This window comes from Gorilla gorilla, chromosome 3 (genome assembly GCF_029281585.2).
Source record: "Gorilla gorilla gorilla isolate KB3781 chromosome 3, NHGRI_mGorGor1-v2.1_pri, whole genome shotgun sequence".
Taxonomy (NCBI): Eukaryota; Metazoa; Chordata; class Mammalia; order Primates; family Hominidae; genus Gorilla; species Gorilla gorilla.
This window is the reverse complement of record NC_073227.2, coordinates 42,006,897-42,029,028: the sequence shown is the minus strand read 5'-3', so window position 1 is coordinate 42,029,028 and position 22,132 is coordinate 42,006,897. Positions and strand designations below refer to the sequence as shown.

Below are 22,132 nucleotides of genomic sequence, written 5' to 3'. Positions count from 1 at the left end.
TTTGGGGGATAGGAGAACATATTCTTATGTAACAAGGCCTGTCTATGAACCTCAACACATTCATTTAGTTTATTCAAATCAGAAGAACTGTCCTCAGTCTACTGCTAGACTGCATTATCATACACTTATTCAAATATAATAGGAAGTTATTAACTCTTTAAGAGACACGCTTTTCAGGCAACATTTCTGGTGTCATTGATTTTCCAACTATGGTAATCCTGATGAGAATTAGAGCCTGTATTATTGATGTTTATTTAATAGTAAAATCTTGAATTTTAAGATGGTAGTTCATTTGGCTGGTATTCCAAAATTGTTCAGAGTGAAAATAGAGGCATAATAATTCACGGTATCTTACCTGAGTGTTGTGTGCCCACAAGACCTTCAGCTGGACCACTCAATTCAGAAAATGGAAAACTCATGCTATCTCTGCTGCCAAAATTGTTAGTAAAAATAAAAACAAAATCTCCTCCCAACTCTGAAAACCTCTCTGCAAAGGTAAAAAAGAAAGTAAAAATATTACCAACTAGCATTAAACCAGAATGTGATGCACATAGGCAATTTGCTAAAGAGATTGCAAACAAAGAAATTTCACCCTTTTATATATTCAAGCAAGTACAATCCATTACATATATGTTTTCCTAATAAATAATAACTAGTCCTCTAGTAAGAGGACTTGATAGTACCATTTGTCACACATAGTTGATCCTAAATTCACTTGGTAATTGAGATGACCATCTGTGTTAGCTAATTGGATTTATTCAAAGGAAAAAACAAATTACCTTATTTTTACAGCAAGAGGCAGTTTTGCAATTTGGAGTGAGAACCAGCCCCCTACACCCAAGGCTAAACTCCTACCATTTCAGAAATTGAGAGATGGGGGTGCTATCTTCCTCAATGATTGCACTTCAGAGAGATGGTTCCAGGTCATTGAAAAAGATATTCCTTGACCTTAAAGCTGGTGAGAGACTTATTAACTTTTATTTTGGTTTATGTTTTTTATCTCTATTAATGTTTAATGGATTACCTTTAAAATTGTATTTGTGGTATTTTTGATATCTGTGTATACATTGTATAATAATGAAATCAAGTTAATTAACATATCCTGTAATGCACTTATTTATTATTTCTGTGTGTGTATAGGGTAAGAATATTTGAGATATATTCTCTTAGCAATTTTTGTGTATATAGTGTATTATTATTAACTATACTCACTATGCTGTACAACAGAGCCCCAGAACCTATTCTTCCTGTCTGACCAAAAGTTATTTGTAAGCCTGATTTATTTCACTTAGCATAATATCCTCCAGGTTCATCCATGTTGTCATGGATGACAGATTCCTTTTTTACTAACGGGTAAATAGTATTCCATTGTGTATGTATATACACCCCACATTTTAAAAATCCAGTTGTCGTTTCCTAGATACTTAGATCAGTTTCATATCCTAGCTATAGTGAATAAAGCTGCAGTGAACATGGGAGAGCAGATATCTCTTTGACATATTTATTTCAATTCATTTGAAGCAGAATTGGGACTGGTGGATCACATGGGTAGTTCCGTTTTTAATCTTATGAGAAACCTCTACACTATTTTTCATAACAACTGTACTAATTCATGTCTCATCAACAGTGAAAAAGTGTTACCTTCTCAACATCCTTGCCAATATTTGTAATCTTTCATTTGAGTTCCTTAACCCCTTATCAGACATATCGTTTGCAAATATTTTCTCCAATTTCACAGACTGTCTTTTCACTCTGTTGGTTGTTTTCTTTGCTGAGCAGAGGCCTTTTAGGTGTATGAAATATCATTTTTCCTATTTTTATTTTGGTTGCCTATGCTTTTGGGGGTCATATCCTAAAAATCTTTTTAAGACTTATGTCAAAAAGCTTTTATCCTATGTTTTCCTCTATAACTTTTAGTGTCCAGTTTTACATGCAATCTTTAATCCATTTTGATTTGATTTTTGTATATGGTTTGAGGTAAGGATCCAATTTCATTCTTCTGAATGTGGATTTCTTGTGTTTTTATCACCACTTATTGAAGAGACCATCTTTTCCCAATATTTGTTCTTGGCATCTTTGTAGAAGGCTAGTTCACCATAAATGCCCAGATTTACTTCTTGTGTCTCTGTTCTATTCCATTGAGCTATGTGTCTGCTTCATGCCAGTGCCATGCTGTTTTGATTACTAGAACTTTGCCATGTATTTTTGAAATCAGGTAGTATGATCTAGTGTGACTAGCTAGTCACACTAATTATATGAGATAACTAGTGAAAACAACCTTTTCTAATGATTTATTTGACTATTCAGTGTCTTCTCACATTCCCTTCAAATTTTGCAAATTTTTTTCTATTTCTGTGAAAAATGTCATTGGAATTTTAAAAGGGACTGCATTAAATCTGTTGATCACTTTACATAGTATGAACTTTTTAACAGTATTAATACTTTCAATCCATTAAAATGAGGTTTTTAAAAATTTATTTGTGTCTTCTTCAATTTCTTTCATCAGTGTTTTATAAGTTTTAGTATACAGATCTTTCACCTCCTTGGTAAAACTTATTCCTAAGTATTTTTTGTACTATTATAAATGAGGCCATTTCTTAATTTTTTTTTCAGTTTATTGTTAGTGTATAGCAACACTATTGATTGTGTGTATGTTAATTTTGTATCGTGCAACTTTGTTGGATTAGTTTATTATTTCTAACAGCTTTTCTGGTGTAGTCTTGAGGGTTTTCTCTATATAAAGACTATACCATCTACAAATATAGACTATTTAACTTCTTTCATATTTGAATGTCTTTTATTTATTTTTCTTGCCTAATTGCTCTGATTTGACTTCCAGCACTATGTTGAATGAAGTGGTGAAACTGAGTAGCCTTATCTTGTTACTGACTTTATAAGAATCGGATTATCACCACTGAGGAGGATGTTAGCTATGAGCTTGTCATATATGACCTTTATTGTGTTGAACTACATTGCTTCTATACCTAATTTGTTGAGAGTTTTTATCATAAAAGAATGTTGAATTTTGTCAAATGCCTTTTCTTTATCTATTGAGATGATTATATGGTTTTTGTTCTTCATTTGGTTAACATGATATATTATGTTTGTTGATTTACATACAGTGAAACATCCTTGCCTGCCAGAAATAAATCCAACTTGATCATGGTGAATGTCTTTTATTTTATTTTATTTTGCAGTTTTATAACTTCATTTGATGTATTTGACGATCAGCGATTAGTTCTCATCCACATTGACTGTGTGTAGATTTCTGAAAGTGGTAACAGGTACATAGGTAACCAAAGTATATAGCTTACGTTTTCTGGACAGCCACACACGGATTCAGTATGGGACATTCCTTATTCCTTTGGCCCAGACAGCTTTGTTGAGGCTGGTATCAATGCACACATCTGGAGTTCCCATCTCCTTCATGGCAAATTCCCGAATCTCTTTGAGTCCCCAGGGGCACGCTTCTTGAAGCCCACTCCATGGATGTGCTTGTGAATATTGATGGTGTATTCTCGGGTCACCACTTCATTGATGGCAGAACGGCCCTTTTTCTTCTTGCCACCTTTCTTTGTGGGAGCCATTCTGCTGGGTCCAAATTGGAAAGGAAGGTGAATAAGTCTTTTAAAGTACTGTTGAATTCAGTTTGCTAATATTTTTTGTTAAGGATATTTGCACCAGTGCTCATCAGGGATATTGGCCAGTAATTTCTTTTCTTGTAATGTTCTTAGCTGGCTTTGGTATCAGGATAATGCTAGCCTTATACAATGAATTTAAAAGTATTGTCTCCTCTTCAAGTTTTTGGAAGAGTCTGAGAAGAATTGGCATTAGTTCTTTAAATGTTTGGTAGAATTCAGCCATGAAGCTATCAGATGCTGGGCTTTTTGTTGGTGTTATTTATTTTTTGTTTTGTTTGCCTTGATCTACTCTCCTTAGTCATTAATGGTGTGTTCAGATTTTTTTATTTCTTCATAATTCAGTCTTTGTACATTGCATGTGTTTAGAAATGTATCCATTTCTTTTGGTTATACAATTTGTTGGCTTACAATTGTTCATTGCAGTCTGTTATGATCCTTCATATTTCTGGGGTATGAGTTATAATGTCTTTTTATGATTTTATTTATTGATGTATTCTTTCTTTTGATCTTTTTTGTTGTCTTTCAAGTCTTTATTTCGTTTATTTCACTTCTGATTTTTGTAATCTTCTTCCTTCTACTGACTTTAGGCTTTGCTTTTCTTTTACTCCTTCATGTAACATTAGGCTTTCTATTTGAGATTTTTTGTTTGTTTGTTTAATATAGATATTTATTTCTATAAACTTTCCTTTTAGAACATTCTTTTCTGCATATCATATGTGTATTAGTTTGTTTTCATGCTGCTGATAAAGACGTACCCAAAGCTGGGAACAAAAAGAGGTTTAATTGGACTTACAATTCCACATGCTGGGGAGGCCTCAGAATCATGGCGGGAGGTGAAGGGCACTTCTTGTTCATGGTGGCAAGGGAAAAAATGAATGAGAAGAAGCAAAAGCAGAAACCCCTGATAAACCCATCAGATCTCATGGGACTTATTCACTATTATGAGAATAGCATGGGAAAGATCAGACCCCTGATTCAATTAACTCCCCCCAGGGCCCTCCCACAACACTTTGGAATTCTGGGTGATACAATTCAAGTTGAGATTTGGGTGGGGACACAGCCAAACCACATCAATATGTTATGTTACTATTTTCATTAGTCTCAATTATTTCTTGTTTGACCCAGTGGTTGTTCAGGAGTATGACATCATTTTATATTTTTTATAGCAGTGTGTATTTTTGGTGGCTTTGATTTGTGTACAATGCTATGATTATGATAATAGACTATTACTCTTCTTATAAAGATGAAGAAACAGAAACTCTAAATTATTTGCCTGATATCAAAAATGGTTATTGGTAGAGATTATAATTTTTCGAGGTGTAAGATGTACAGAAATCATCAGGATATAAATTGTTTACTCGCAAATATTCATGTGTATATATTTTATGTACATAAATGCAGATATTCATGGATGACCATAAGTATAATTATGAAGATATTTTTAAAAGAATTTTGGCTGGGTGTGGTGGTTCACACCTGTAATCCCAGCACTTTGGGAGGCCAAGGCAGGTGGATCACTTGAGGTTAGCAGTTCGAGACCAGCTTTGTCAAAATGGTGAAACCCTGTCTCTACTAAAAAATCAAAGAACAAAAATTAGCTGAGCATGGTGGTGCGTGCCTATAATCCCAGCTACTCAGGAGGCCGAGACGGGAGAATCGCTTGAACCTGGGAGTTGGAGGTTGCAGTGAGCTGAGATTGTGCCATTGCACTCAAGCCTGGGTAATAGAGTGAGACTGTGTCTCAAAACAATATATTAATAATCCTATTACTCATTTTTCTTTAAACTTTATGACTTTTTCTCTCAAATTGAAATCAAAATAGCAAATAATGTATACTTATTTTTAGTGGTATCGAACTAATTAATACTTTAAAATGTAACTTTCCCATATTTTTTTCTTAACATAACCTTTATTTTTTTACCTTAGCTCCAAGGGTGAGATAAAGATAGATTTTGTCTTACTAAGAGAATTTTGCAAGGAAAAACCAAAACCATCAGAAAATATTTGTAATAAATAGACACTATTCCTTGTGACTGCTCTAAAACCTGAGACAGATGAGCCTCTCCTTGGGTTTGTTCTTTAGAAGTCTTCACCGATTACAATCCCCAAATACTTCACAGTGCATTACGAACTTTTCTTTGGGATTCAGTGTTCAGTGCTGACATAGCATCGCTCCAGTGACTAACATGGTTTATGCTCCAGGGAAGCACTTCACAAGTTTTGCCTTAAGTTCTCAAAACAATTGCATCTCAAGGTCATAAGGGTTGTGGATTTCTTCACTCCTAATATTAATGGAGAGACTGAAGCATTTGGGAAAAATATGCACAGACTTTGAACTTGTCAGGTCCTACTCTCTTTTACCTGGAATGAAATAGTTTCCTGTATAGCAAAATGTAATTTTTCAGTAGCTTCAATTGTCCATTTGCTTGTTTTGTTTATCTTCTAATTTGAGATTTTGGATAAACCCATGATTGGTTGTGAGTTTCACAATAGTTGTACATGGTAATGAATGAATTCTTTTGGTATTAAATAATTCCTGTAACTACTAAATTTATATATCTACATGACCAGCAGACATGAATAATATATATTTTTTTACATTGAACATTAGAACTGTGAGTGGTTTTATTCTTATATATAAAGAAATGTAATTTTAAAAATAATTATGTCAATTCTATCATTTTACTTAATTTTAAATATTTATTGATTATGATATGTATATTTTGGTTTTAACTTAGTTTTAACATTTAAGAAAAAATGTACAAATAATGTATATTTTTACATTTAATTTATTATGTTTTTAAAAATATTTTTAAACTTTGTTCACTTTTGAATAAGATTGTACAAAATTTTAAAATTCTATGGATAATTGGGATGAAATATGAGAGTAATTATGATATATTTAGAAAATAAAAACAGAAGAACAAGAAAGTATAGACATAAAGGTGAAAAAGTAAATAAGAAAATCTTCTAAAAACGTCCTAATTACATCTTTAAAAACTGAAAACAATGAAAGAGTGAATTGTATCATATTTGGTATTTACAAAATTATTGAACAGAGCGTTAAAAATTTCATAATGTGATTAAAAATGAAAGCTATAAAAGTGAGAAAGAAAGTTATTCTCGTCAAATCCCCAACATGAAGTCATTGGATATACTCCATGAAATGTCATATTCTTTTGTTAAGGAGATTTGATTGGTGCCAAAATAATTACAGCGACAAATAATATTTTATTCATACCTCAGAAGTAGTGGATGAATTTGTGGCCTGTGCATTAGAAGATAATATTATATTGATTAACTTGACATGTTTGTTGAGAAAGTCGGAAACTCTGAAGTGTTGCTGTATTCCTTGTTCATAATGACACATGCTTTTACACAAAAACCGATTAAAATCAGAAGACTTTAATGCAAGTCTCCATTGGTATTGTTATATTAGTTGTGGGTTATTCCAATAGAAAGGAAAATGTTTTAAAACATGGAAATCAATATGGTTGATTAAGTCCTACGAGAAAGGCATGGTTATTGGAAAACCTAATTTACATAGAAGAAAAAATAAAACCATAATAATTAGTCATACTGTCATTCTCTGGGACAGTCTTGGATGTCACATCTAAGTTCAAAGTGCTTTTGTTCTTGAGTCACTTTCATTAATAGGCTGTGTGTAATGGCAATTATTTAACCAATTAACCTCACCCATACCCAAGTTCTATTTCAGTGTTAAGATCAAGTAATCTAAGCTGCTCTATAATTACCCTTTATAGTGAATGAAGAAATTTACCATCCCAAGATTTAAAAACAAACAAAAAACAATACTTACTTATTTTGAAGTATACAAGATAATTAACAAACATTTTAAAATCATTGATTTTATGTGCATTCTGATAGTTTTTTAAGATGTTTGAACATTTTAAATACTATTTTTTTTTTCTTCTTGAGATGGAGTTTCACTTTTGTTGCCCAGGCTGCAGTGCAATGGTGCAATCTCAGCTCACTACAACCTCCGCCTCCCGGGTTCCAGCAATTCACCTGCCTCAGCCTCTCAAGTAGCTGGGATTACAGATGTACACCACTATGCCCAGCTAATTTTTTTTGTATTTAGTAGAGAAGAAGTTTCACTACGTTGGTCAGGCTGATCTGGAACTCCTGACATCAGGTGATCCACCTGCCTCAGCCTCCCAAAGTGTTGGGTTTACAGGCATGAGCCACGGTGCCCAGCCTAAATACTAAATTTATGTTTGAGTTAGCATATTTGTTCTCATGGGCTTAGTAAGACCTTAGTTTTTTCAATAACTAACTACTTTCTTAAGTGCTTGCAATGTTTGAGAAAATTAACTCTATTTAATTGTATATGTAGTTCAAAAAGCTTAAAATAATTTCATAAATTGTAAATAGGGTTAGATATAATTTTTAAAAAATTTACATATATTAGATATATTACTTAATTTAATATTTATCCAAATGCATGTTAAAAAATGATTGAATTTGTATATACAAATTACTTAAATGTATGATTCATATACAGAAGTGATATTTGAAATTAGGGAATTAAGAAAGAGTTTCTAAGCTTGGCATGGTGATGTGCTAGTAATTCCAGCTACTACTCGGGAGGCTGGTGCAGGATGATCCTTTGAACCCAGGAGTTTGAATCCAGCCTGGGCAACATAGCAAAACCCTTTCGCTAAAAAAAAAAAAGAAAAAGAAAAAGAAAAAAAAGAAAATAGTTCCCCAATTTATAAACTTCTCATGTGTAGAATTGATAGATAAGAATGTGCCCCCTCAGAATGCAAATTAGTTCAGCCATTGTGGAAGATTGTGTGGCGAAGATCTAGAATCAGAAATACCATTTCACCCAGCAATCCCATTACTGGGAATATACCCAAAGGAAAATAAATCATTCTATTACAAAGATAACGTGAATTTGTACGTTCATTGTGGCACTATTTACAATAGCAAAGACATGGAATCAACCTGAATGCTTATCAATGACAGACTGGATAAAAAAGTATGGCACATATACACCATGGTATACTATGCAGCCATAAAAGGAACAAAAATCATATCTTTGCAAGGACATAGGTGGACCTGGAAGCCATTATCAAACTAATGCAAAACCAGAAAACCAAGCATTATATGTTCTCATTTATAAGTGGGAGCTGAACAATGAGAACACATGGATGAGACTCTGTCTCAAAAAAATTTTTAAAAAAAGGCTCATGCCTGTAATCCCAGCACTTTGGAAGGCCGAGGCAGGCAGATCGCCTGAGGTCAGGAGTTCGAGACTAGCCTGACCATCATGGTGAAACCCAGTCTCTACTAGAAATACAGAAATTAGGCAGGCACCTATAATCCCAGGTACTTGGGAGGCTAAGGCAGGAGAATTGCTTCAACCCAAGAGGAGGAGATTGCAGTGAGCTGAGACTGCACCACTGCACTCCAGCCTGGGTGACAGAGCAAGACTCGGTCTCAGGAAAAAAAAAAAAAAAAAAGAAAAGAAAAGAAGGAAGGAAGAAGAAAAGAAAAGATTAGGACATGCTTATCAGATAACCTTTGATGGGTTTTGAGAGAGTGCTCCACAGAAGCATCTGTGGAATATGATAAAAGTTGATTTTTTTAAGATAAAGAATTTTGAAAGTTTTGGGTATATTTCTTTTAGTACCTTTGGCAAACACATGTATAAGAAGTTATGGACAGGCGCGGTGGCTCACGCCTGTAATCCCAGCCCTTTGGGAGGCTGAGGCGGGTGGATCACAAGGTCAGGGGTTCAAGACCAGCCTGACCAACATGGTAAAACCCCGTCTCCACTAAAAAAATACAAAAATTAGCTGGGTGTGGTGGCGGGCGCCTGTAATCTCAGCTACTCAGGAGGCTGAGGCAGGAGAATTGCTTGAACCCAGGAGGCGGAGGTTGCAGTGAGCCAAGATCGCGCCACTGCACTCCAGCCTGGGTACAGAGCGAGACTGTCTCAAAAAAAAAAAAAAAAAAATTAGTTACATTAAAATTACACTGCTTCCTGGAGTATTTTTTAGCCACATAATTGCTGTGGTCCTAATCCTGTGGATCATATTTTGAATAGATTACTATAAAATCTTTAAGGATGAATCAGAACATCAATCTGGTTTTGTATATCTGGGGATCTGGGAGCAGTAGAAAGATTACACCACAAGGAAAAGTTTACTGCCTCAGGCGCAAGTTGCCTCCCTCATCTCTCAGTTATGCTGGAGACTTGGGGGTTTCTGTATTTTGTCCCAACACTCAGAAACTGATTATTTCAGTTTCTGTCTATATGTAAGAATATTGATCCGCCGTTGATATCCTGGGCTCCACTATTTTCATTGCATTCTATTTTCTTGCCTTTTCTTAATTAGCTTCTATATAAAGAGTAAAATTTAAGTGCATGTTTATTCCATAAATAGGCCTGAAGAAATGTGGCTATTACAGAAGTAAATCCTAAAGCAATTCTTAGGTAGTTTCTGAAGCTGCCAAAAGAAAAAGTAATTAGCTGTTAGTTTATATGACACTATGCAAACTTTTTGCTACATGAGAACTACAACATGATATGAAGAAGATATATAGACATCTATATAGACATCAAAGACAGAAACACATGAAGACACATATTCAAGACCATATCACAAAGACTTTTTGAGAATTTCAACACTGAGATTAGAAAGTATATAAATCTTAAATGATTTAAACATTGCCTGTAACTTGCAATTTGTCTGTTTCCTTGGAAATAAGTTGTCTCCTGTCACTATATTGCTGCTCATTGGAAAAAAAAATATTGTTCTGCAAACACCCACATAATCAGTATAGATAGATAGATAGATAGATAGATAGATAGATAGATAGATAGATAGTTACAATTGAGGGACAGCACTTAGGTCGTTTGTCATTATTTAATATGTTTAGTGTGGACTGTGTGTGTTTGTTCTGTTTTTATTTAATATTATATTATAAAAAAATCCAACAGAAACAGAGTGTAAATTATTTGCTCTAAATCTGAGAGATAAATGTTAACGGAAGCCAGATGCAAAAACAAGCAATTCAAAATGAAAATTTCAAGTAAAAAAAATGCATTTGGAAAATCAGTAGTAATCAGATGAATAAAGAGGTGCCATACTGATACATTACAAAAAGGTGATTGTAAGCAAGCCCATCAGTATACTGCGTGTGTGTGTGTGTGTGTGTGTGTGTGTATGAAACAATATAGGCTAAATCACTACAACAAAAGTTTGAGAAATATAGTGACCAACAGAACACACACATACACAGCACACATATGCTGTGTATCAGTTTGGTTTAGGGCTATTTGCTGCGTTGAAGCTTTTAGGAACCCAAGCTCTTTCTACTCATTGTTACATTATCTATAGGGCTCACCTTTGCTCTATAATCAGTGATGACTCACTGTTACTTTATCATTCCAACTTTCGACTGAGGAAAGAAGAAATGTATGCTTTTTTCTTTTTTCAAAAGCTTGGACCCCAGATTGCAAGTATTACCTGTGCCTGTAACTCATTAGCCAGATTCTTGCCATATGGTCACTCCTGCCTTCAAGAGAAGCTGGGAAATTAACATGTTAGCTGGTCAACAATGTGCCATGTAAATCTTTAATCACTATTGAAGAAGGCAGTGAGGACTTCTGGAGAACAACTAGCAGTTTATCTCTATGAAATGGTTCCTCATGAATGTTGTGACTTAGAGTGTTATTTGGATGCTACTTTCCAGAAAGTATGTTAGAAATCTAAATGCAAGAACCATACAAATTCAGTATAATTTACTTTAATTCTAATTCTATGCATTTATTATACGGAAAATAATAAAAATAGAAAATTTTAGAAAGAGATTGGTAACATCTTTCTTTTCTCTTTTATTTCTTCTTTTGTTATTTTTTCTCTTATACTTTTGTTTTATTTTATTTTTTTCTTCAGCTTTTAAGTTCTGGGGTACATGTTCAGAATATGCAGGTTTGTTACATTCATGGGTAAATGTGTGCTATGGTGGTTTGCTGCACAGATCAATCCATCACTTAGGTATTAAGCCCAACATCCATTAACTATTCTTCCTGATGTTCTCCCTCCCCTTCTTGGGCCCCATCCCCTCAACAGGCCCCAGTGTGTATTGTTCCCCCATGTGTTCTCATCATTCAGCTCCCACTTATAAAGAACATGTGGTGTTTGGTTTTCTATTCCTGCATTAGTTTGCTGAGGATAACAGCTTCCAGCTCCATCCATGTCACTGCAAAGGACTATCTAATTCCTTTTATAGCTGCATAATATTCCATGGTGTGTATGTATCACATTTTCTTTATCCAGTCTATCATTGATGTGCATTTGGGTTGGTTCCATGTTTTTGCTATTGTGAATAGTGTTGCAATGAACATACATGTGCATGTTTATTTATAATATAATGATTTATATTCCTTTCAGTATATACCCAGTAATGGGATTGCTGGGTGAAATCGTATTTCTGCCTCTAGATCTTTGAAGAATTGACTCCCTGTCTTCCACAATGGTTGAATTGGTTTACACTCCCACCAAAAGTATAAAAGCATTCCTTTCTCGCCACAGCCGTGACAGCATCTGTTGTTTTTGGACTGTTTAATATTTGCCATCCTTTCTGGGGTGACACGTTATCTCATTGTGGTTTTGATTTGCATTTCTCTAATGATCAGTAATGTTGAGCTTCTTTTGAGAAGTGTCTCTTCATCTCCTTTGCCAACATTTTAATGGGGTTGTTTTCTTGTAAATTTGTTTAAGTTCCCTGTAGACCAGATATTAGGCCTTTGTCAGATAGATAGATTACAAAAATGTTCTCGTTCTGTAGGTAGTCTGTTCACTCTGATGATAGTTTTCTTTTGCTGTGCAGAAACTCTTTAGTTAATTAGATCCCATTTGTCAAATCTGCTTTTGTTGCAGTTGCTTTCATAACATCTTTAGTGAAGGATTGGAAGCAATCAGATATCTAACAATAGAGCATTCATGTATCACCTAGTATATATGATAAGAAGTCAGTATACTGACTCATTGGAAGTATACTGGAAGATTTTAAGCATTTTAGATTATAAGGACCATAATGGAAGTATTGGTCATTATATCCTGTGACTTCAGCCAATTAAGTATTTTCCTTGAACCTCAGTTTTCTGAGTTTTAAAAAATAATAGTTTTTGTAATCCCAGCACTTTGGGAGGCCGAGGCGGGCGGATCACGAGGTCAGGAGATCGAGACCATCCTGGCTAACACGGTGAAACCCCGTCTGTACTAAAAATACTAAAAATTAGCCGGGCATGGTGGCGGGTGCCTTTAGTCCCAGCTACTCGGGAGGCTGAGGCAGGAGAATGGCGTGAACCCAGGAGGCGGAGCTTGCAGTGAGCCGAGATCGCGCCACTGCACTCCAGCCTGGGCGACAGAGCGAGACTCCGTCTCAAAAAAAAAAAAAGAACATGAAATGCTTTTATTACAGTGCTTTAAAAAAATAGAGGGTTAAAACATTTTATAAACCATATAAATACAATTATAAAGAGAGAAAAAAACTACATAAAAATATACCAGTTTTTTAATAAAAGAAATAATCTTGAGGAAACCAGGCAAGATGGTCAACCAGACATAGCCAGAAAACACCTCTTCCACCAAGAGGAACCAAAATACCAAATAAACCATCACACCTCCAACAGACCTTTTGAGAGAAAACACTGAAAGCCGATAGAGGCGACACAGATGCTGGGGTTGAAGAGAGAATAAGCTGGGAAGCCTGCTTGGAGTCACAGGGCCACTAGGATTGCCCCCCAGTTCCTGAGCCCAATGAAGGAGTGAGTGAGAAAACCTGGGGTAATAGTACCACCACGGACCTCTGGTATCCTAGCTATAGGATAAGCTCCCACAACCCCCATAGACCTTTGAACTTGGAGGGGGGCGCTGCCTGGAAAGCAGGTAGATGTGCAGCTTGAACCTTCATGGAGCCCAGAAGGTTTTGCTGTGCAGTACAGCTGTGGCAAAACACAAGCATAGATGCCCATTCCCCAAGCTTCTCCATTTTGGACTGAGTGGTTGAAGCTCCTTTTGTCTGCTGGGCTTGGAGGGAACGGGGCTGCCATTGCTATGGGACTCAAGCATATCTGATCCACATGCCCCCTTGCCTGCTGGTCCCTCCCAAGACAACCTGCCTTTTGACTCCTACAGGATGGTGCCCACAGCACAGCCTTCACTGCCCCATGTGTGTCTTCTTAGCAGTGTGGGAGTAGTTTGTCCCTCAGCACAGCCAGTGCTCGACCTTGAAGGGCCAGAGAACAAATCCATAGGCCTGGTCTCAACTCCCTAAGATTCAAGTACATGGCCCAGAGATATCCAGTTGAGATCTGTAGCTTGAACATGACCAGGAGATGAGTCCCACTCTCAGAACAGTGAAGAGTACAGCGCGAGTTTGTGTGCCAACAGGGGAGCTGGGCATTCCTCCCTTTCCAAGACAAGTCTGGGAAGGGTGTGGCCTGATAGCCAGCCTCAGCTTCTTTCCCAGGGAGCCCCATGACCCAGAACGCCTCGACTGGCCCAGTGATCTGAATGCAGAAGGCTTGGGACCAGCCTAGCCAGTCGGGCCTGCTCCTAGGGTGCATGCCAAAGGAGACCCACTGGACTGTGGGAGCACAAGCTGGGCAGGCCCACAGCTGTCTGCCTGGATGAAAACCCAGGGCTGTGGGTGCCATACCTGTTGCACATCCACAGTCCCACTGCGCTGCCCTGGGATCCTCCATCCTTGACCCACTGCCTCACCAAACCACCTGCAAACATATCTCACAGTTCGCTCTTACTCTAACAAGCACAGGAGACCAGCAGGCCCCAGGGAGTTGTGGGTCTCCTATGACCTAACCCTCAGCTCCAAGTGCTCCGAGGGGAGGAGGGAGTGCAAGCTGCCAAAGCCTCCCTTGGGGCAAAGAAAATGCTGGCACAGAGCTAGTAGTTGAAGGGGACTCCACGAAGGACAGGTAATGAACTTGGAGAGAGAGTCATCTTTTGCCCAACTGCCTCCCCTCCGCAAAGCCCTGCTGTGTCTGTACTGAAATACAAAAGGGGTGCACGACTAGGAGCCTATTTGCTTTCTCTTACTGTTAATCACCACCTACTGGAATGCAGCCGGAATTACACCAAAAATTGCTTCCGCAAGCAAAGCCTATGAAACCCATGGCAGAAACCTATCTCTCTTCACTGGCTATAAACTTAAATGTAAAACCTTAATCTATAAAAATCCTCAATCCCAGCACTTTGGGAGGCCAAGGCGGGCAGATCACCTGAAGTCAGGAGTTCGAGACCAGCCTGGCCAACATGGTGAAAGCCCACCTCTCTAAAAATACAAAAATTAGCTGGGTATGGTGGCGAGCACATGTAATCCCAGCTACTCGGGAGGCTGAGGCAGGAGAATCGCTAGAACCCGGCAGGCAGAGGTTGCAGTGAGCTGAGTTCGTGCCACTGCACTCCAGCCTGGGTGACAGAGAAAGACTCCATCTCAAATAAATAAATAAATTAATTAATTAATTAATTAAATAAAAAATAAAAATCCTCAAAGAAAACCTAGGAAAATTCCTTCTGGACATTGGCCTTGGGAAATAATTTATAACTAGTTTCTCAAAAGCAATTGCAACAAAAACAAAAATTGACACATGGCACCTAACTAAACTAAAGAGCTTCTGCACAGCAAAATAATCTATCAACAGAGTGAACAAACAGAGAGAAAATCTTTACAAACTATGCATCTGACAGAGATCTAATATCCAGAATCTACAAGAATCTATAAGGAACTTAAACAAATCAATAAGAATATAAAAGATAACCAAATTAAAAAATGGACAAAAGAGAGGGACAGATGGACAGACTTCTCAGAAGAGGACGTACAAGCAGCTAACAAATATAAGAAAAAAAGATGCAGTATCACTAATCATCAGAAAAATGCTAATCAAAACCACAATGATATAGCATCTCACAGCAGTCAGAATGGCCATTATTAAAAAGTAAAAAATAAAAAATTTGAGCAGTTGTTGGCGAGGCTGCAGAGAAAGAGGATGCTTATGCCCTGTTGATGGGAATGTAAATCAGTACAGCCACTGTGGAAAGCAGTTTGGAGATTTCACAAATAACTCAAAATAGAACTATCATTCAACCCAGCAATCCTGTCACTGGGTATATACCTAAAGGAAACTAAATCATTCTGTCAAAAAGACACATGCCCTCGTATGGTCTTCACAGCACTATTCATAATTGCAAAGACAAAGAATTAATGTATTTGCCCATCATTGGTGGATTGGGTAAAGAAAATGTGATACATATATACCATGGAATACTATACAGACATGCAAAAAGAAAGAAATCATATTCTCTGAAGCAAAGTAGATTCAGCTGGAGTCAATCATCCTAAGCGAATTAATGGAGAAACATAAAATATCACGTTCTTGCTTATAAGTGGGAGCTAAATCTTGGGTACCTATGGACATGAAGAGGGAAACAGTAGACACTAAGGATTCAAAAAGGAGAGAGGGAGAGAAGGGGTTAAAGCCTGAAAAACTTCCTATTGTGTACTATGTTCACTATTTGATAGGATCAATAGAAATACCAATCTCAGCATCACACACTATACCATTGCAACAAAATTGCACATGTAGCACCTGAATCTAAAATACAAATTGAAATTAGAAAAAAAATCACTAAAGTTGATTCTGAAAATCAAAATCTTGTTTGGATTGTGAATATGTTCTCTACATGCTACTATTTATTCTACAGATTCTGAATACTCTATAATTAACGTGTACTACTGTATAATTTAAAAGTAGTCACAATACATTTTTTAAAGTAAGAAAGAAAAAATATTTTAAAGTGATTAGTGCCAATAGAGTAACATTTCTCCATTTCTAGTAGTGTTTACATTACTTTTTTCACTATAATTCATAGTAAAAATTCAAAATTCAAAATTTTAAATTATCCAAAAATGAGTAAAGCTTTACATTTAAGGTCATGACACCGAAAAAATCCTTGTAATAAAACTTCATATTATAGAAATGAAGGTCCAACATTGATAATTTTCTGTAGTGTGTGGAGAAAGTTTAGTTGTTTTGCTTTTGTTTGTGTTGAGAAGAAGGTTGATAGGAAGAAAGTAGCAAAGGCTTCACTGAACCTCAGGATTTAAACATACTCTCTTATTTTACCAGAACAAAGTACCTAAGGTAGAAGACATGGTCATATGAAACATTTTTAGCTATTGAAATGGAGCTTACTCTCCTCTAATCAAACTTTAATTTCAAAACAGAAAAAATTATTAAATCAGGTGTAAATACATGTTTCTCAGAAAATGCATAAAAAATGCAGAAAAATTTTCCTCAAGTTTTAGTCCACCTTCAAGAGTCATCCTTTTGCTCAATTGCTGTAATCCTAAAGCTCTTTTAAGTTTTATTTGACTGAATTCTTAATATGCTGAAACCTGAAATTTCTAAGCACTCAAAGCATGGTTGCTTCTGATTTTTTCATTAGTGCCAATATAAAGTGCTTCCCATCAGAGCCCATGAGATTTTATCAGTACTAATCTGCTATTTCTTCCCTGATGTTTCTGAACTATTGAAAGCTCCTAATTTGTGATAATTAACCTCCTGAGAATAGGGTTTCTCATTTAACCCAGGGAGCAGCCACATCTCTCTGTGCTCAGCTTTGCAACCTCCCAGACAGGTCTTTTTTGGTCTGTATTTCAGGCATCAGGTAAATTATCCACTAATAAACACTGAGGGTTTTTGTAGTGAAAGCCAAAATCATATGGACAGCACCTGTCATGTGGAGCACCAGTTTTCTGTGGTGGTCAAGAACAAATGGCCCAGTTTTTGTTCTTGATTCTTCTTAATGAATATGTGATGTTAAGACAGTTATATAATCTTACTAGCCTCAGTTTCTCTACATGTAACACTTTCAGGTTACTGTGAGAACTAAGGGACTTAATATATATAAAATGTGTAAAATGCTTAGCACCTAAAACACCACCATAATAAGCTCTAGATAGTGGTGCTATCATTATGATAACAAAATTTCATTTTGAAACTGCAGATACGGATAAAATTGGTTTGAAAAAGAAAAGAGGGAAATAATTAATGTAAGAACTGAATAAATTATTTCTCAATATGAAAAAATGTTTTTGAAGATGAAAATCAAAAGTGGGTTAAGAGAATCAGGGACAAGAAGAGAAAAAAATTTCTTATTCACAATCTTAAAGAAAGCATAGAATATCTAGCATGCTTTAATATAAATATTAAGCTGCTTAATAAGTTCATTAATATTGTCACTCCCTCCAGTTAGAACAAATTTTAGACTACTTATAATTGGCATACAAATATCAAATGGTAACATACATATATGGCTATATATATATAATATTCACATTATTGTCAAATTATATCTTATAATTAATGAAATATTATAGTTACCGTTTCTGTGAGTTGTATCAACTAAGTGATTTCACTAAATTTCAGGGGGATCCATGTTGAGTCAAATGACAAGTTGGTAACTTTTTTTTTTTAAGATTCACAGCAAAACCTTAGTGAAAGGTAGCAAGATTTCCCATATACCCCTGCCCCACATACATTTGTTATAATTGATTAACCTGCGCTGACACATCATTATCACCTGAAGTTCATGGTTTAAATTAAGGTTCACTGTTGGTGTTTTAAATTCTATGGGATTTTTAAAAATATAGAACTCCTGCATGTACAACACGTAAAAGAAAAGCATATTTTGCTGAGACCAAAGGTCAAGGATTGAGCCACCTCTGCTATCTCTGATCCCAGAAGTGACTCCTGGTGCTTCAGGAAATCTTCCAACTATGGCATCAGTTTTAAAAACACTCTTGTAAGACAAAGTACTGTATTTTGAATGAGACGTGTCTGGATATGGCATATCTATATCTCTAGCTCTGTGACTTTGAGTAACTTTAAATTTTCATATTTCATCTTTTGTATTTCCAAAATAGAAATCATACTTAAACCTCACAGGTTTCTGGGAAGGATTTAAATAAGGGACCATATAGGTGACATTTACCGTAACACCTGGCACAAGCAGTAATTCAGTAAATCCTAGATGTCTCTAAGCTTTCTAAATCTTACTTTGAGACTAATGTGATTAATGCCATCTCTATTTTCTCCATAGAACAATGGTGAAATATATCACAAAGCTGGATTAAGAAGTTTTAAAAAACATATAAATTAGCAATATTTATTATTATTACTACTATCGACAGAGATCATGAAGCACCCCAAAGCGCAGTCTCAAAAACAGGTTAATTTTGGCATGACGTAGATCTGCTAATAAATCTCACGTAATTTTCTGAAAAATTATTGATATTAACAGTTACTATTAACTAGTTAGTAGCCATTAATATCAATGTATCCTCTAAAAATCTTATCAAATATCTTAAAATCATAGGACAAATTTATTCATATATTAAAATTAATGGCTTTTAAAAAATGGTCAACACAGGCCAGGCGCGGTGGCTCACGCCTGTAATCCCAACACTTTGGGAGGCTAAGGCGGGCGGATGATGAGGTCAGGAGATCAAGACCTTCCTGGCTAACACGGTGAAACCCCATCTCTACTAAAAATACAAAAAATTAGGCGGGTATGGTAGCAGGTGCCTGTAGTCGCAGCTACTCGGGAGGCTGAGGCAAGAGAATGGCGTGAACCCGGGAGGCAGAGCTTGCAGTGAGCCCAGATCGCACCACTGCACTCCAGCCTGGGCGACAGAGAGAGACTCCGTCTCAAAACAAAAACAACAAACAAACAAAAAAAAACTGGTCAACACGTTTAATACATCCTGAGACAGATCACCATAGAATTAATTTAATAAAAATATTTAGGAAAAGCGTGTAGAATAGAAAGGAGCCTAGGATGTGTTCTTGAGAAGCTCCAGCACCTGGAGGACACTCAGGAGAAGAGTCAATAAAAAGACACCGGAATGACTGAGTGGAAGGCATGGTCATATAAGAGAGATTCTAGGGAAACGGGATTTACAAAGAATGGAATGATAGTTGTAGTTTCATCCTTTCATCCGTTATATATTAAGAAGCTATTATATCTCATGTGCTTAAGATTCAACAGTGAGCAAGATAAGATCTTTGTGCTAAGGAAACTTACAATTTAGTGAATCAAGTGAAGATTGTTAACACGGAAATGAATAGAAGAAATGTCCACTGAAATAGGCAATTAGGCACACATATCTGAATTTTGTTTAACAAATGTGCAAAATCATTAATTAAACACATTTTTTAAACTGAATGCCTGTTATTTTCCAGGCACTGTTCTAAGTGGGAAACCACAATAAACAAAACAAAATTTCAACAAAGGCCCAAAGCAGGTGGTGCTAGACATGTTGAAAGCATCTGAATTGCTGGGATGTAAAAAGTGAGGAAAGAAATCACAGAAGCTGAGGTCACAGAGATAAAGGGTCAGGGTACAGATTGTGAAAGATCGTACTGTTACTTAAAATTTCTTAATATTTACCCATTACCTAGTAAATGCACTAATCCAGTTCCTAAGTTTAGCTTGCAAGACCATGCTGGACTGGCCCAATATAATTTTTAATTGATGTCCCACTGTATTACACAGGACACTGTATATTCCAGTGATAGCAATGTTTATATTTTTGCCTCTGTTCTTGGTTTTGCTTATTTTTCAGATTGTTTTTCCTTTTGAAATAATCTCCGTTTCTGTCCTCAAATCATTTTCCTTAGGAAACTATCTTAGAATTCACACAGGGTAATAAGATTTAAAATACCATCCAGACATTCTTCTTTCCTACTAAACAATAAGTTCTTTTAGATATATGATAATTTTTTTTCATCTTTACATTCACAATATACTATGGGTTGTTAATTTTATGTTTCAACATGTCTAGGCCATAGGAATAACTGGTTGATCTGTGAGGGATAACTGGTGTATCTGTGGGGGTGTTTCTGGAAGAGATTAGCATCTGAATCAGTAGACTAAATAAAGAATATCTGCCTTCACCAAGGTGGGCAGGCATTATCTAATCCATTGAAGACACGAATAAAACAGAAAGGTAGAGGAAGATTGAATTACGTCAGCCTGACAGAATGAACTGGAACATCAATCTTCTCCTGCCCTTGGCACTGCTGGTTCTCTGGCCAGATTGGAATCTATGCCATCTATATCATTAGCTCTCCAGCTCTCAGGCCTTTGAACCACACAACTAGCTTTCTTGAGTCTCCAGCTTGCAGACAGCATAATATGGGAAATCTCAGCCTCAAATACCATGTGTGTAAATATCTTATAATAAAATTATCTCTATATATTTATATAATATATATAAGGTTATGTATGGTTTTATATCTATATGAGGTTATATATAAATTTTACTCTCCTATTGGTTCTGTTTTATCTTGGATATACATGGCATCTGACCCACAGTAGGTATTTAACATAACTCTGACCAAAACTGCATGCCAAAATTAGTTATCGAGAAACACATTTTTTAATTAATGAACTTTATTTTTAGAACAATTTTAGGTTCACAGCAAAATTGAACAGAAAGTGCACAGTGTTGTCATACACCCCCTTTCTCTACAGACTCACAACATGCCCCTCCATCAATATTCCACACCAGAGTGGTACATTTGTTACAAATTATGAATATACATTGACATACAATCATCATCCAGAGTTCATAGTTTACATTAGGGCTCACTCTTGCTGTTGTACATCTTTTGGGTATTGACAAATGTATAATGGTGTATATCCACTCCAGTATCATACAGAATAGTATCACTCTCTGAAAATTATCTATGTCTGTCCATTCATCTGTCTCTCTCTCCTAACCCCTGGCAAACAACCATTTTATTGCCTCCATAGTTTTACCTGTTTTAGAATGTTGTATTGCTGGATCATATAGTATGTAGTCTTTTATGATTACCTTCTTCCACTTAGTAATATGCATTTATATCTACTTCATGTCCTGTCGTGGCTTAATAGCTTTTTTTTTTTTTAGTGCCGAATAATATTTCATTTTCTGGATATACCTCACTTTATCTACTTGCTACAGAAGGGCATCCTAGTTACTTTAAAGTTTTGGCAATTAGGAATAAAGCTGCTATAAGCATCCAGGTAAAGGTATTTATGTGAACATAAGTTTTTAATTCACTTGAGTAAATATCAAGAACCATTATTGTTCTATCATATCGTAAGAGTATTTTTAGTTTTGTAAGAAACGCCAAAGTGTCTTTCAAAGTGGCTGTATCATTTTGTAGTCCCTCCAGCAGTGAATGAAAGTTCCTCTTGCTCCACACCCTCACCAGCATTTGATGTTGTCAGTGTTTTGAATTTTGATTATTCTAATTGCTGTATAGTAGAATCTCGATGTTGTTTTAATTTAAAATTCCCTAAAGACATAAGGTGTTGAACATCTTTTCAGATGCTTACTTTTAACTGTATGTCTTTTCTGGCAAGCTGTCTGCTTGTCTT

The 22,132-nt window shown here is 36.0% G+C and overlaps 1 long non-coding RNA gene and 1 pseudogene across 1 annotated transcript in view; one reads left to right on the top strand and one right to left on the bottom strand.

Annotated features, from left to right (window-relative positions):
* LOC109026523 (uncharacterized) overlaps positions 1 to 22,132 on the top strand; it is an 83,807-nt gene that overhangs the window by 8,519 nt on the left and 53,156 nt on the right. The window contains exons 2-3 of the long non-coding RNA XR_002005521.3: positions 793 to 958; positions 21,660 to 21,775. This is a non-coding gene — a long non-coding RNA (uncharacterized lncRNA). The remainder of the gene's footprint in view (positions 1 to 792; positions 959 to 21,659; positions 21,776 to 22,132) is intronic.
* On the bottom strand, positions 3,228 to 3,608 carry LOC101149236 (large ribosomal subunit protein eL31-like; annotated as a pseudogene).